This window comes from Elgaria multicarinata, chromosome 9 (assembly GCF_023053635.1).
Source record: "Elgaria multicarinata webbii isolate HBS135686 ecotype San Diego chromosome 9, rElgMul1.1.pri, whole genome shotgun sequence".
NCBI classification, from domain to species: Eukaryota; Metazoa; Chordata; class Lepidosauria; order Squamata; family Anguidae; genus Elgaria; species Elgaria multicarinata.
In genome coordinates this window covers 56592979-56608026 of record NC_086179.1, presented here as the reverse complement: position 1 = coordinate 56608026, position 15048 = coordinate 56592979, and the positions used below count along the sequence as shown (strand labels likewise).

At 39.4% G+C, this 15048-nt stretch overlaps 1 protein-coding gene across 2 annotated transcripts in view; it reads left to right on the top strand.

Moving 5' to 3' along the window:
* The window catches only part of RASSF3 (Ras association domain family member 3), a 63223-nt gene that overhangs the window by 33895 nt on the left and 14280 nt on the right, over positions 1–15048 (top strand). The window lies entirely within an intron of this gene.

Below are 15048 nucleotides of genomic sequence, written 5' to 3'. Positions count from 1 at the left end.
AGGAAAATTCTGTCTTTCTCCAGTCATCATGAGAAGTTTTAACAAATGAAGCTTAAATTGGACTGTAACACAATGGAAAGCCTACATTAGGTGAAAAGTACATATCATTTAAAAAATTGGTATACTTTGCTTTCACTTGACTGGTATCATATTTAATAGGCTTTTATCCCATGTTTCCTGGGAGGAGTGTTTGCACATTGGACATATGTGGCCCAATCACATATGATACTAGCATGTAATCATTCCATGCTTAAGGGCTGGCAAAATGTAAATTTCTTAGAGATGTGGATCACCAGCATCTCATATGACAATATTACATTTAAATGGAGTTTCATACAAACTCTAAGGTACTTTTCAGCAAGTTGCAAACTTTCCCCCTTGTACTTTCCCAAAACAATTTCCTGAATGATTATAATAAATCAAATTTCAATAAAAATCAACTTTAAAAATCTAAAATTAAATTAGTATTTAAATACTTTGTTATCCTGTTAATATTTTGCTGTTTATTCTTAACTGGTTGTGCAATTATACTTTCTTAATCACAGGATGATAGAGCTTTAATCTTCTGGAATGGTATAGGATAGGGTAAGATCTAGTGTACTGAACAAACATTGTTTTATAAATTTGAAAAAAAAATGTTCCAGAGAGGATTAGGGTGACAGCAATGGTGAAGAATTCAGCTCTCATTGATGCCTCAGCTGTAGACAAAAAACCTTAGTACAGCCTTTCCCAACATCCCAGGTTGTACTAAGGTAAGCATAATCTGCCCCTCATGTTACTATAGACATTATGTAATTGTAAGTGATGTGCAATGTCCAGGGAAAGTAATAGCTGCTAGGCAATGGCTAAAAGCAACATCTTGCAGCATTCCTCGTGACCTCAACAGTATTTGGCCGTCACTCCTGTAGAAATACAGTTGGTGATAAGTGAGCAGGAATGATAAGGAGTATGACCAACACACTATTTAACTGTTTCCAAAGGGTAGCTGTGTTAGTCTGTTGCAGCAAAAACAATAAAGGGCCTGTTCAGAAGACCACTTAAACCATGCTGGTTAAGCTTTTGGTTAGGCAGCAGGATTTAAGGTGTCTTGTGCAATGCGTTTTGCTAAATCCTGCTCACTCACTAGCCACAGTAAGACCTGCAGCCACTCTAACCATGGCTTAAAGTGTTGTGTGCAGTTTTGCTAAACACAGAGCCTGAAGTGTCATCGGAACAGGCCCAAAGAGCCTTGTGCCACCTTAAAGTTGAACAAATTTATTCTGGCATAAACGTTCATAGATTATAGCCCACTTCATAAGATGCATCTTTGCTTACACTTTATTTAAGTTGTACATGTCATCAGTTCACAGCTTTTTAAAGAATAACATAATTAAGACTGATCCTTGTCTCAAGGAGCTCACAATCTGAATTTAGGTGAAAAGAGCAATGGAATGGAGAAATAAAGTGAGAAGTAAGGATAGCAAGGGATGAATGCAAGCAGGAACAGTTATGTATGGTTAGGCTTCATTTCTGTTGGGGAAGAGGACTAAAGGGTTAAACCAAAGTTTTCACAGAAGGAAGCAGGGCTGTGAGTTGTGGTCTGAGAGCAGAAAAAGGGGTGGCACCATTCAAGTGTGCTGGGAGGAAATTACAACTTCCAGACATAAGGTAAAGAGCAGTCTTGGGGCAAGGGGTGGTGGTGGTGGTGGGGATGTGTAGTCAATAAGAGAACATCAGATCTTTGGGTAGCTGAGGTGGCAGAACTGGAGGAGCAAAGGTCAGGGATAAGATGAGAGAGAATTAAGGAGGGACAAGGTTGTAGTTTTAAAAGCATAAGGACAAAGTGTCTGTGGATATGGAAGGGAAGCTTTGGTACTAGCAACACAGAATTTGGCAAAATACACGGTTAGGCCACATGTTCCTACTACTAGCTTTTGATTTAATTTGAGAGAGGCAGAGAGGATGAGCTTTACAGTTGTTAGTTCTTAGTCCAAGAATCAAGGGCTAAATAATTCTTTCATATTCCTTTAGACTTGGCATTAGGTGTGTCTGAGGGAGAAAATTGTGTCTCAAATCACTGAAACTTTTGTATTGACTACAATATTCAGATATTGCATTAGTCCTGCAGATGAAGTGCGGAGGCCTTCGGTAATGTGCAGTTGTTCTAAAATTGCTGAGTTGTTGAAACCAGTGGAATGGTTGTGGAGAAAGGGTTGAAGGTTGCTGCATTATAGTGGGAGGGGGGGGTAATCCGGTATCTTTAATTTGAGGCTCTGTTCTGATAAATCTGGAGTGATGGTTTGTTAATCTTTTTTTTTTAAAAAAAATAGTAATTTTGAGGATGGTTTTAACAGCTGTGTGCTCAACTATTATGTGAGCGCCATATGATTTCTTTGATTTCCACATCCAGTTAACAGGAAACTGCAGTTTGCACAATCCTTCAAACCATGGTTGATTTCAGCTTGTAGAGGTTGTGTAAACTCCGTTTGATTGGTCAAGCTGTAATGTCAAACTGCTTTCCATGGAAATAACTGATTTAAAACAATATATGCAAGGGGTGGGGGTAGAAAACACACAAGTCTAGTTCATCTAGTGCCAAACTGTTTGGCATTACATGTGGTACCAGCCTGAACTACATTATCTTTTTTTCCCCATTGAATTTGAAAGTTGCTTATAAAAGCACACACACACACTTCTATTTGTTTGTTAACTAAGGAGTTGTTCAACCTTTCTCATGTGATGAAACTGTGGCTACCTGATCCATAGCTATTGTGCTTGCCCAATGGACCGGTCATATAACGGGTCCACCATATGTTCAACACACTAATGCAAAGTCAGTGAAAAAGGATTAGCAATAGCTTGTGTGCTGAGCCATAACCTGGTCACACCTGTATGACTACTGCAGGCTGAATGATTCCACAAGTAGAATAATTCTCGATGTCACTAGTAAAAGAGTTTGACTCGAATCAGCTCTGAGCTTTTCCCCCTTGAATAGATCAGGAGCAAATTTAGTGTTTGGATCAATATTTCTTAGTTTGTATGCAATGAATTATATTTGTATTGTTTAAGGTGCACAGGAGGTAGGGATTTTTGTAGGGCCTTTGATCATTTGTTCTTCTTAAGCAGGCATGTGTTTGTGATGCAGTTTGTGTGCTGTACGGAGTAGGGGAAGAGCATGCCAGCATTAAGGTCAATGGAAGCAGCAAATAGAAGTCACTCCACCCATTTGCTAGCACTTTAGTTACAGTGCCCTGCCCATCTTATGCTTGGGGAATTGGCAAATTGTTGGCAGTTCTCATTCTGCTTACTTCCTGAGGCTTGTGTGCATGTGTGCGTATGTCCAGATCTTTTGAAGTCAAAACAAAGGACTCTCCAAGAAAGAATGACAGTCCTGAATAACCTGGTTATCTTCACATGTAATAGACAAGAGTCCACCTGTCTCTGAATGTAGGAAGTTCTCAGTATGGTTGTGCTCCCATATTGCATGGATACAGACTTTCTGCTTTCAGTATTTTAGCTTGGTACCCTTTATATTGGGGCAGGCGACATTTTTTCTGTTGGAAGGCCACATTTCCTCATGGGTAATCTGTCGGGTCTGCATGTTGGCAGTTGAGCACTGCCGAAACCAGCATTGTTTAGGGCCAGAACCAAAAGTCACCCCGTTTCTCTTTCTGACACCTACTTTTCTCTCTTTTTCTGTTTTCCCTCTTTCACCCTCTTTCTTCCCATACAGCAGGCTGCCAGGGAAGGAATAGATTGCTCTAACCAGAAGTCTGAACTGATCACAAGCAGAGAGCTTTTAAAATTCAGCCAAGGGCTACATGAAATTAGGCTGAGTGCCACAGATTACTCACCGAGGGCTGCAGGTTGCTCACTTTTGCTTTATGTACTGTGGAGATCCAGGGCTAACTATATAGTATAAAGTTGAAGAAACTCTATGGTAGATCATCTAGCTCAGAGACAGGATGTTTTAGGACTTCATAAGTTTTGATTGTACCTTTGTCCAAGCATGACATCTTGCAAACAGCAGTTTTATTCTTCAGAACAGCAATAGGAAAAATTGCTTTGTTAGCTGTTAAATTCCCAGTTGGTCCTTATACTGGTTGGAATAGGAGTAACAAGTGTAGTTTGGCAATGGAGTAAGAGTGATCTGTGGTTTGGCAGTGGAAGGCGCTAATTACTAATTTCTTCTTGGTCTCCTTAGTGTCATTAGTCTTCTCAAATAAATTCAGACAAAGTACTGGTAACTTGAAAACAAGTGGTATGCTTGATTATGCAGGGTGTTGTACTTTCCAAACTGCTTTGATTGCATGAGTATTGTTTATCTTGGTGTTAAACCAGTGAGCTCTTAAAATTGGCCTCCAAATCATTATCTACTTATGGTATTCAAAGGTTCACTTTACCTGAGTTTGCACTGCTGAGGTTGGAGCAAAATTGTTGACAGGGTCTTTAAATCTTTTTTTTTTTAAAAAAAAATTATTTAAATTTTAACATTATACAACAGACATCAAATTAACTGACACATACACACAAAATAATAATAACAATACATAATATTAATAATAAAATACTAATGAATAATAATAAGTGCACCCCACCCCCGGGACCATTATTCTCCTTTCCAACATTGTAATGATTCTTGTGAGGGTTTACACCCTTTCCCCTTTATTAACACAAACTCTACAAATAATCTCCATATCTCTTCAAAATCATTTCGATTCAATAATCCTTTTTTAACTTTAATACTGCATGTTAACTTATCATTAATAGCAATATCCCAGACTTCCTTATACCATTCTTCTATTTGATAGTCACCTTGCTCCTTCCATTTCCTAGATATCATTAATTTGCTGCTGTCAGTAAATTTGTTATTAAATCTTTAATAGCTCTTTAAATCTTAACACTGACAATTTCTGCATCTCTGCCATAAAGATTTGCTGAGGCTCGGTATTTGTCATGAGAACAAGTTCCCCTCCTCCCCTTTATGAAAACAGAGCATTAGGATGTTCAGCCAGTTGTGTGATCTAATTGGCTGAATTCTTAATTCCTTTCCTATATAAAACTCAAAATAGCCTGCAGGTACTAACTTAAAACCCAAAGATAAACATAGTGGATTATTTGAGAACATTTTCCTTAGTGAACTGCCTTATATAGACTTTTGTTCTGAAGAGGGCTTTCATTGTTACTATTACATGACTCACTTCATTTGGTTAAGTGCATGGGTTAATAGTCATGGAGCAAATTCCATGCGTAAAAAAATTATCACTAGGTCATGTACCTTAAATTTATACATGAAAAAGACCATCCTATATCAACAATACTTGCAAGAGCCTGGAGAAATTTTGAGCTAACCTTGGTTCAGGGACCTGTTTCAACATGTATATTATTAAAAAGATATTTATAGTACTATTCCTAAAATGCCCTAGCAGTTTACAAAAAAAATTAAAAAATTAAAATGATATTTAATGTATATTCAGTTAAGAACTTTTGTTCAATTGGTTTTGCAACAGGGACACTTTGAGAAGGGAATGACGGGAGGGAAGGCCCCAATTCTCTCCTCCCGCAAGTCGCCAGTTTCATTGATGCAGCTGCCACTTCGACACCACCTTCACCTATGGGTTTGTAATTGGAGAGATAGGTCTGAATTTGATCCAGGGGCCTCTCATTGCTGATACCCAACTGTAATTTAGTTTGAATCACTTATTTTTGTTATTGAGAAAATATTATTTTAAATCCTCACTACCTGAATGACGTGTACAAAGTAATGTCACTGAAATGGGATGGCTTCCATCCAGAAATTCCATGTGAAATTTATTATGATACATTACTTGCCCATTGGTTTTCAACATACCTTTTAAAAGATTTTAAAAACTAGTGGAAGATTGGAAGGGTACTCAGGGCATTTCAAAAAGAAATGTTTTGGAAAACTTATTTTGAAATAGTGCACCCTGAGGGAACTGCTCCACTACAGTAGTGGAAGAGAATCTTCCTTGCACACTGTACTTGCATCCCAATCTTATACATATGTTTACTCCAAGGTAAGAAGGGCTGAATTCAGTTGTGGCAGGAATTCTCTTTTCACAGTCAAGTCTGAATGTCCAATAGAAGAAACATTATTTTAGCTATGGCTCAGCCCTCAACTCTTCAAACAAGATTTCTACCTGCTGCGTGATACAAAGAAATTTAGCATCTTTTAAAATCTTTTCCAGGCATGCAAATGAAGCAATGGAAAAAGCTTCACCACCTGCATTTCCTATAGTCTCGTTAAATATTTCTTTATTTGGAAGTTCAGTTGATCTCAATTGCACATGTCCAAGAAGCAGTTTTGAGAGTGAGTGAGGAGCCACTAATTGACTCACTCATCCTAGTATTGCTGCTGAAGGAGACTTAAGTTTCAGTTACTTCCTCAGAAGTAATTCCCCACTGGCTTCAACAGTACTTAAGTTCCTAGTAAGATCTGCAGAGGATTGCAGCCTGATGGTGTCTGAAAGCCTCCAACTTCCGAGTTTTTCCATAGCAAGGGTGTTTTTTGTTTTGTTTTTTGAGGGGGGGCATTGAGAGAGAAGGATTTGGGGGACATAAAGAAAGCTAGAGGGCAAGTTGTGGATTTCTTCCATGTATGGTTACCAGAAGTGTATTAAAAAAGAAAGGGTGGCATTCCTTTGTATGGGGCCCACAGAACCCAGTGGACAGCCTGCAGCAGTGGAAAAAGGAACCCGGGCAGAGGCCATGGACTGCTGGCCATAAGAGAAGGTATTTGGCACCATAGCCATTTAAAGCTTTGTGTGCTGCTTCTTGTATGCCTGCCTGCCTGCCTTTTCTTTTGTGTGTATGAAAAGATCTGAAGAGACACAGTATCTTAGCTGGCCACTTTTCCAGTGATTATTCAGCTGGATGGAAGATGGTTTGTCTAACCTGGCTTCCTTCTCATTCTCATCAGGCTCCAAGCTAGGTCCCTCAAGAGTTTGAAAGATTCTTCTCTTTGGTCTTCATCCTTGATGGGTGACGGTTTAGCCACATTTGTCTCTGTCTTCGTCCCTCACCTTATGATACCAAGAGGTCTTGTGACAGTGTGGGTAGGTGTTCCTGCCCCAGTGATGACTGAGCTGAGCTACTCCATCCTTACTTCAGGGTAGAGATAGCAATCCCCTCTCACCGGGACATAGGAATATTGAAAGCTGCCTTATACTGAGTCAGACCCCTGGTTCATCTAGCTCAGTATTGTTTGGAGCAGTGAGTAACACTTGTGGCTCATCTACACCAAGCAGGATATTCCACTATGAAAGAGGTATGAAAGTGGTATATGAAAGGCAGGAGCCACACTACTGCTTTATAGTGGTATTGAAGGGCACTGCAGGATCTAACTACTGCTTTATAGTGGTACTGAAGTTCACTGACAACTGTTGGGGCCCATGACACATCTACACCAAGCAGGATACAGCGGTATGAAAGCGGTATATGTTATGTGTCAAGGGGTCCCAACAGTTGTCAGTGCACTTCCATACCGCTATAAAGCAGTAGTGTGGTTCCTGCCTTTTATATACCGCTTTCATACCACTTTCATAGTGGAATATCCTGCTTGGTGTAGATGAACCCTTGGTTATCAGTGGAGAGGGTCAAATAGTAGTATTTATTGAAAGGTGCAATAAAGATTCTGTGGCTCTTAGAAAGCCCCAATAGTTGCAAAATGGAATGTCTGCAGAAACAGAACAAGAGGAAACTCACAATAAATTTCAGTAAAGATGTTGGAGCAGGCAGAGATCTTGATAAGTCAAACATCAATCATGCAAGACTATGAAGTAATTGCATAGAAAGAGTATTTGCATGTTGACAAAACAGAAAACACAAGATCATGAGACTGGAAATATTGCCTTCGAGTTTAACATGAAATGAGGAAGTGAGGGAACAGGATAGGTTACCACTGGAACTTGGATGGGGGATGGGGAATGAACACAATTGTATTATCAGTGAGACAAGATTATGTTGAAGAGAGAGATAGAGAGCGTCCAAAGTCATGGCAAGAACGGTTTGCAGAGATACACAGGAGATCAGCCTGAGGTACACCACAAACGCTGAACCTACAGAGTGGTTTGGAGTTGTGTGTGAAAGCAAGTTGCAGCCAGATGTCTGATATGAAAGCTACTGGAAGCACTCTCCCTAGAATGTAGTGTTAATCTGGAAATGTTGGTACTTATTTAAACAACTTTTAATCTCCCTTCCTGGATGTACTAACTGCATAAGGGAGCTTACAAAATTAGAAACATGAAAATACTATTACAATTAAAACACACACATACTCACATAGCAGCAGCTAAAGATTTTTGAAGTACTGCAGACCAGAATAAATGTGTCAGATTAAATGTGATGGTCATATCTCTCTCCCTGGGGAAGGAGTTCCAGAGTTGTGGGGGCCCCATTGAGATGCCCTGTCATTAGTACTCAGTAAAAACTGTCTAGAGTTGACATGACACCACCTTGCTCAGAACTGGTAAATTTGGAACTGGTTAATAATTCTCCATAGCCAAGAGATCTGCCTGGCTTCTTCGACAGTGGTTTTACTTCTGCCTCCTTCAGGTCTGCTGGAACTACCCCATCTCTTAATGAAGGATCAACCAGTTCTAACATCCGTATCATAAACCTAGTCCTGGCAGCTTTCACTAGCCAGGTGGGGTAAGGATCGAAAGAGCAGGTGGTAGGCCTCAATGCTCCAGGCAGCTTGTCAGCATTCTCATGCTGCACAAGCTGAAAAATGTCCATAACAACAAGTCCAGATGGTGTCATAGCTACATCCATCACGACTTCTGTCAAAACAGTAGCATTCACGTCAGAGCTGATATGAACAATTTCATTTTTATTAATTAATTAATTTAAAATATTTCTTGGTCACCTTTCTGGGCAGAAGCCCTCCCAAGGCAGCATACAATAATAAACCACATAATAAAAACCAAACACGGTCTTAAAAGCACTAATATTTTAGCTGTAATAATGCAAATTGAATACAACAGGCTTTCAAAAGTTCCAACTGTTGATCCATTGGATCTGTACCAGGTAGGTCCCTGACTACTCAAAAGAGTTATGTTGGCCAACATTGTGTAGGTGGTAGAGAAATTAGTCTTTTCCCACCACTATCACAGCTATAGAGTAGGCCCTAAAATGGGTCATATTTAAATGGAGCTGCTGCTGAGATTTTGGAGTTCAGGGATCTGTGCTCTGAGACTTTCAACTTTGAATAACAGATCACTGTCACCCTATGTGGGCATTCTTCCCTATGAAAGGGGAGAGCAGAGCCATGCTCACCAGCCCTTCTGTTGTGTCCCTGGAAGCTCAGCCCTGCCAGGTGTTGGAGGGGAAAGATCTGAGGCAGGGAATTTAATGTATGTATGCAGTCTCCTCATGTGATTTACAGCCCTTGCGTGGGAGTTAACGCCTGCATGTATCATATCACAAACTACTCTTAAAATGGACTCTGGCTTCTGTAGGTGCGAGTTAACTGTGTGGCTAGCAGTAACAAATATAATGGCAATGTGTTGTAAGTATTTTTAAATGTGGTTATGCTTATGCTAAATTGGTGGGTGTGGGTGTGTATCCCAGACCCATGGAAGCCCTCACTTCTTATAATGTGGCTTCATGCAGGGCTCCACAAATCCCTGTGCCAGGCTGCCAATAACCATCCTCTCGTTTTGTGAACTCCCCCCCCCCACACACATTTCTGTGAGTTGCAGAAAGCTTTGGTGAGGAAACTCTCCTTGTGTGTTCTCTTTATAGAAGGCGAAAGCAGCACAAGTCTTCTGTAACGCTAGCACAAATAGAGATGTACCCCTCCCTTGAGGACTTTTGGTAGGGGGAGTTGCAGCAACCACAAATAAAGGCTTATTAATAAATCATCTAAATTTGTGGGTCCCTAATTCCACAGATTACTTTACACAGTCAAATATAGTCTGGAGCAATTCTTTTAGCCAGATCACTCGATTAATCTGTTCTGTATTGGCCTAGCGCCACCACATGTCATTCTCAGGCAACTGCTGGGGCCTAGAGACTGTAGATGCCTGCCCTGAGTAGCTGGCCCCCATTGGGCTACATCCAGATCATACAGAAAGTGAATATGGTGGCCATGTTAGGGAAGCTCAGGATGGTGGAGAATTGGGAATGCTTCCTAGAAGGTCTGCTCAAGGTGACATGGGATGCTATCAGGGCACGTTGTTCACACCATCCCAAACATGATGGTGGCCCCAATTTCATGACTGTTGCCTGCCTGTCAGTACATTGGAGAAAAATAAGGTTGAAAGCACAACATGAGGAAAGGGAAAAGGTCTTATACTGTAGGATTCATGAAAACAAATGATCACTAGATTACTTTTGAGAGTCTTAGTAATGTTTTGAAACACAAAGCCTAGAATGATTTCAGGAACAAGGTGTCAAATAAGTAAGAGGAGTTTAGAAAGTAAATCTTGCTAGCAATCATCTGTTTTATTGTGAAAAGTGTGTGAATAGTGAACTCCTATCCAATGAAAGAGACATTGCTCTGAGTTTTTCTGTGTTGCTATTCGAACAGGGCAATGTTGTAAATTGATGTGGTATTCCTGTACACATTTACTTGGGACATCTGTGATACTTATTTCTAAGTAGAGAGGTATAGGATTGTGCTGAAAATGCTCAAGAAATCATTCTTTGTCTTTTTAGTCTTACCATGAGGTCTAACTTCTTTGATGTTTATCTTTCCTACTAAGTTTAATTGAAATGATAATTATTGTGGGTGGTTCAGTTGTGTAAGCAATTTCCAGGTTTATGGCCAGTGTCAGATTAACCGTTTTTTGTTTTTTGTTTACAGTCCGGTTGAATCATAGAATAGTAGAATTGAAAGGGGCTTTATAAGCCCATCGAGTCCAACTCCCCGCTCAATGCAGGAAATCACCTTAAAGAATGCCTGACAGATGGATGTCTAGCTGCATCTTGAATGTCTCTATTGTGGGAGAGCCCACTACTTCCCTAGGTAATTGGTACTGCTCTAACAGTCAGGAAGTTTTTCCTGATGTCCAGACGGAATCTGGCTTCCTGTAACTTGAGCCCATTATTCCATGTCCTGCAATTTGGGATGATCGAGAAGAGATCCTGGCCCTCCTCTGTGTGACAACTCTTCAAGTACTTGAATGTCTCCACGCAGTCTTCTCTTCTCCAGGCTAAACATGCCCAGTTCTTCCAGTCTCTCCTCATAGGGCTTTGTTTCCAGACCCCTGATCATCCTTGTTGCCCTCCTCTGAACCCCCTCTAGCTTGTCCGCATCCTTCTTGAAGTGGGTTGCCCAAAACTCGATGCAGTACTCAAGATGAGGCCTGACCAGTGCTGAATAGAGGGGAACCAGTACCTTGCATGATTTGGAAGCTATATTTCTATTAATGCAACCCAAAATAGCATTTGTTTTTTTTGCAGCCACAAAAGTTACTGCAGTTACTTTTGAGTCACATATAAAACTGTGCTGTAAATGTAAGTCCCATTGACTTCAGTGGTGCTTACAGGTAAGTGGGTATAGGATTGCAGCCTTAATCACTGGATTGGATCCTGTCGAAGCTAATTACACTTGGTTCCAATTGAAAGCTAACTAACTTGTCTCATTGATTTTGATAGGCATTAAATGCAACTGTCCAGATCCGAACTTTTGAATCCCAAACTGAAATGGAATATCTAATGCTGTATATTAAGACCTTGTTGGGTATGTTTTTACTTCAAAGACATACTTCACTTGCCAAACTAATGTCTCTTGTTTATATATTGGAAGAACAAGATCTAAAAATAGTATAGTACTTGCCATTAGTAATTAAAGATTATGGAAAATAATCTTACTTGAAGCTGAGAATAAGGGATAAATTTAATTTCCAAATAAAAGTGAGTCACATGGGATTAAAGTTTCATAGAAAGAGTACTATCATGTTATGTGTAATGTTTTTTATGACTACAGTGGCATAGTTTGGTAAAAAACAGCTTGTTTATTGTGAGGGACCATAACTTTGAGAGTTAATAAATTGTCACTTAGTAGCGACAATTAACTTTGTTTTTGAAATATGCTTGTTCAAAAAGGAGAATGGATTTTGTCAAGTTGGGTGAGCGATCTATAATAGATTTTTTTCACACAGCAACATCAATTGATGCCCATGCTGGCTGAGGAATGCTGGGAGTTGCAGAACTTTCTCTATTTAAACATGCATAAGATTGCACCCTTAGTAACTCTCACCACAATCTAGAGATCATTCTATGTTTCAGATTAAATCTTTGGGCATCTCTTTCTATGAAACGTACAATAAACAATATAATGTGTGTTTACTCTTTGGCATAAACGTTAAATTACCACCTCCAACTCCCAGTTATCAACAGTTCTTATTCTTTTTATCTTGGCAGGATGCTGTTTGCACTCTATTTGGTCTCTAGCAACTTTATTTTTTCTGAAATTATGTTTTTATTTTTAAAAAATTATTTCATACATATCAGTTTCCCTAGTTGTATATCTGCTCTTTTATAGCTGCGTTCCCTGGTTTGCTCTAAGACCTCATAATCTCACAATATTACTAAATCTGAAGATGTTCTCCTGTGCATCCCAAAATGGTTGACTCCCACTTCCCCACATATCCTGCTGTTATCTCCAGGGGTCCCACAGTGAGAGATTATTAGGTCCTAGAGCAAACAGTGAGGAATGCCCTCGGAGGGGATCCCACCAGGGAGCAGGGCTTGAAGCCAAACCCCAACCCTCGAGGAATCCTGGAGGAACCCCAAGAGGCTCTGTGGACTGGATTGGGAAACTCCACAGGCCGGATTAAGTTTGTAGGCCAGAGGTTCTGCATCCCTGCACTAGCGCAACACCATTAGTGCTACCGTAGCACTGGATCACAGTTGAGTCATACCCTAAGTTTCAGTCTTTGTGACAGAAACATTAGCAAGTTCAGGAAAAAGTTTTCCAGTTTTACAATTTTTATTGTTTTCTACCGAACAAAAAAAGTAACAGAACATCACAAACTTAAGAAACAATACAATACAACTAGTAAAAACACATATACAAAACATTTAAGGCCATATTCCATTTAAGGCATTCTTCATGGCAGACGTATGGACTATCTGTTACTTCACTTTAGCCAGCACAGTATTGTGTATTAGAACCACAGATTATATGTGAAATCCACAAACATATAAATATTTTTTCTAACTCTTGCAAATATTCTATCAGAGGTTTCTAGTACAAATGAGGTTGTTGATTTTTCTCTTACTAGCCCTAACAATACTTAATTTTCTGCTGCCCAGAGAGTCTTGAAATTGGCTGCCAAAAGTTAACTGGGCCAAAAATTCTTTATTTCTAGTAAGCATGGCATCTAGACATATGCTCATGCAGTGCCTGTAGTAGTTAGGGAAAAGGCTTGAGTAAATATTTCTGTTGTCATACTGTATCTAGGATAGGATCTTAGTGGTGCATGAGAAGGTGGCTAGTTTGGTGCGCCATGGAGCTGCCTTCTTGTGTCAACATTTGCTGTTGGAGTGATAATCGTGTACACTCTGTGTAGCTTTTTTGGCTTGGGATGAATAAACTGTGAAAAAGATAGTTGTTGTAGATAACTGAGAAGAAAAGCAGAGTGCGTTCATTATACCACCCAAAGTGTTTTCCATAGGCTTCTGTGATTAACCTGAAAAATTAAATTCCAGTTGACCCAAGCAAAAACAGCTCTTCTAGTTGTAGAGATAATTTTTTACAATGTGATGGCTATGATCTCTTGTAATGTTTAGAAGTGGAAAGCAATCATATAATTTGTATTCTGACTTCCAGTATCTTAATTATATTGTTGAGATCACATCATGACTTTAAGGAGCTGTTGAATAATATGAAGTGAAAAATACCAGGACAGATGAATGGAATACTCAGCTGATGAGCTAAGATTTGCTACGCTCTTCCTAACATGCTAGGAATTGTTTGCTAAAAATGGAACACACCCAAGGTGCAAAGTCAAAGATGAGTGGCATGTGGAGAGAGAATGTGTTTACTGCTGTGCTTGAATTGCAACCATTATCATATACTCCCTTAGTAGGAATGTTTTCACCAGTGGCATTGTGTCCAGTTGGGTGGAGTTGTTGTTGTTGTTGTTGTTGTTGTTGTTATTATTATTATTATTATTTGTATCCTGCCTTTTGCCCATTACTGGGCCTCAAGGTTCTAGCCACTATTAGAATGTTACGTCAGATGGATCTTACTCTGTTCTAATGATCATTTTAGTTTTCGTATTTTAACTATTTGTCTGTAAATGGGCTTTTAAATTAATGCCTTGGTTGCTGATGTTTAATTTAAAATTCTTTAAAAATTAAGAGTCGTAGCCTTCATGATTGCAAAGAATAGCATGGTAAACACAAAGCAAACATAGTGATTGAAGGAAACGAAAAATTAAAAAATCCACTATGCTTTAAACCCAATATATATTGTTGAGTTTGAGTCATTTATATTACTGAAAATGGTCTCAAATTTTGACAAATGGTGACTATTTTGTAGATGTCCGTCATTTTTCCACACAAGGCACAATCGGTTCCACATGCCTTGATGGTGAGCTTTATAAAGTTCTACCTTGAAATCTTAATTTTGACTTGAAGGAAGGGTGGAGCAGCATCAGCATTTCCTTGTGACTGATTTCCTGAACATGCAAATAAGGAAGTTGCTATTTAAAAAAGAAGAAGAAAGTGTTTGAACCTTGAATTACAAAATCAACACACATTATTCCATGTACTCTTAAGAACAAAGCCACTCTCGCTGGGTTTCCTGATGGCCTCTTTCCGGAGTTAGTAGAATAACTTGCTTATTTGCAACCTGATTCGGTGGCTTATGTCCAAAGGCAATGCATGTGTGGTTTGTTTTACTTCCACTGCAGAAGATAAGTCAAGTGTAACTTATTATTACTTAATACTTGGTTTTCCTCAAAACCATTGTCACTGCAGCTTCCAAAATACATTTCAGCTCATGCATATAAATATCATTTAAAGCAGTTGGAGATTTTCTGTTCATAATAATTTGTGTAACCATTGAGACCCTGCCACTGCATGGTTTGTGCC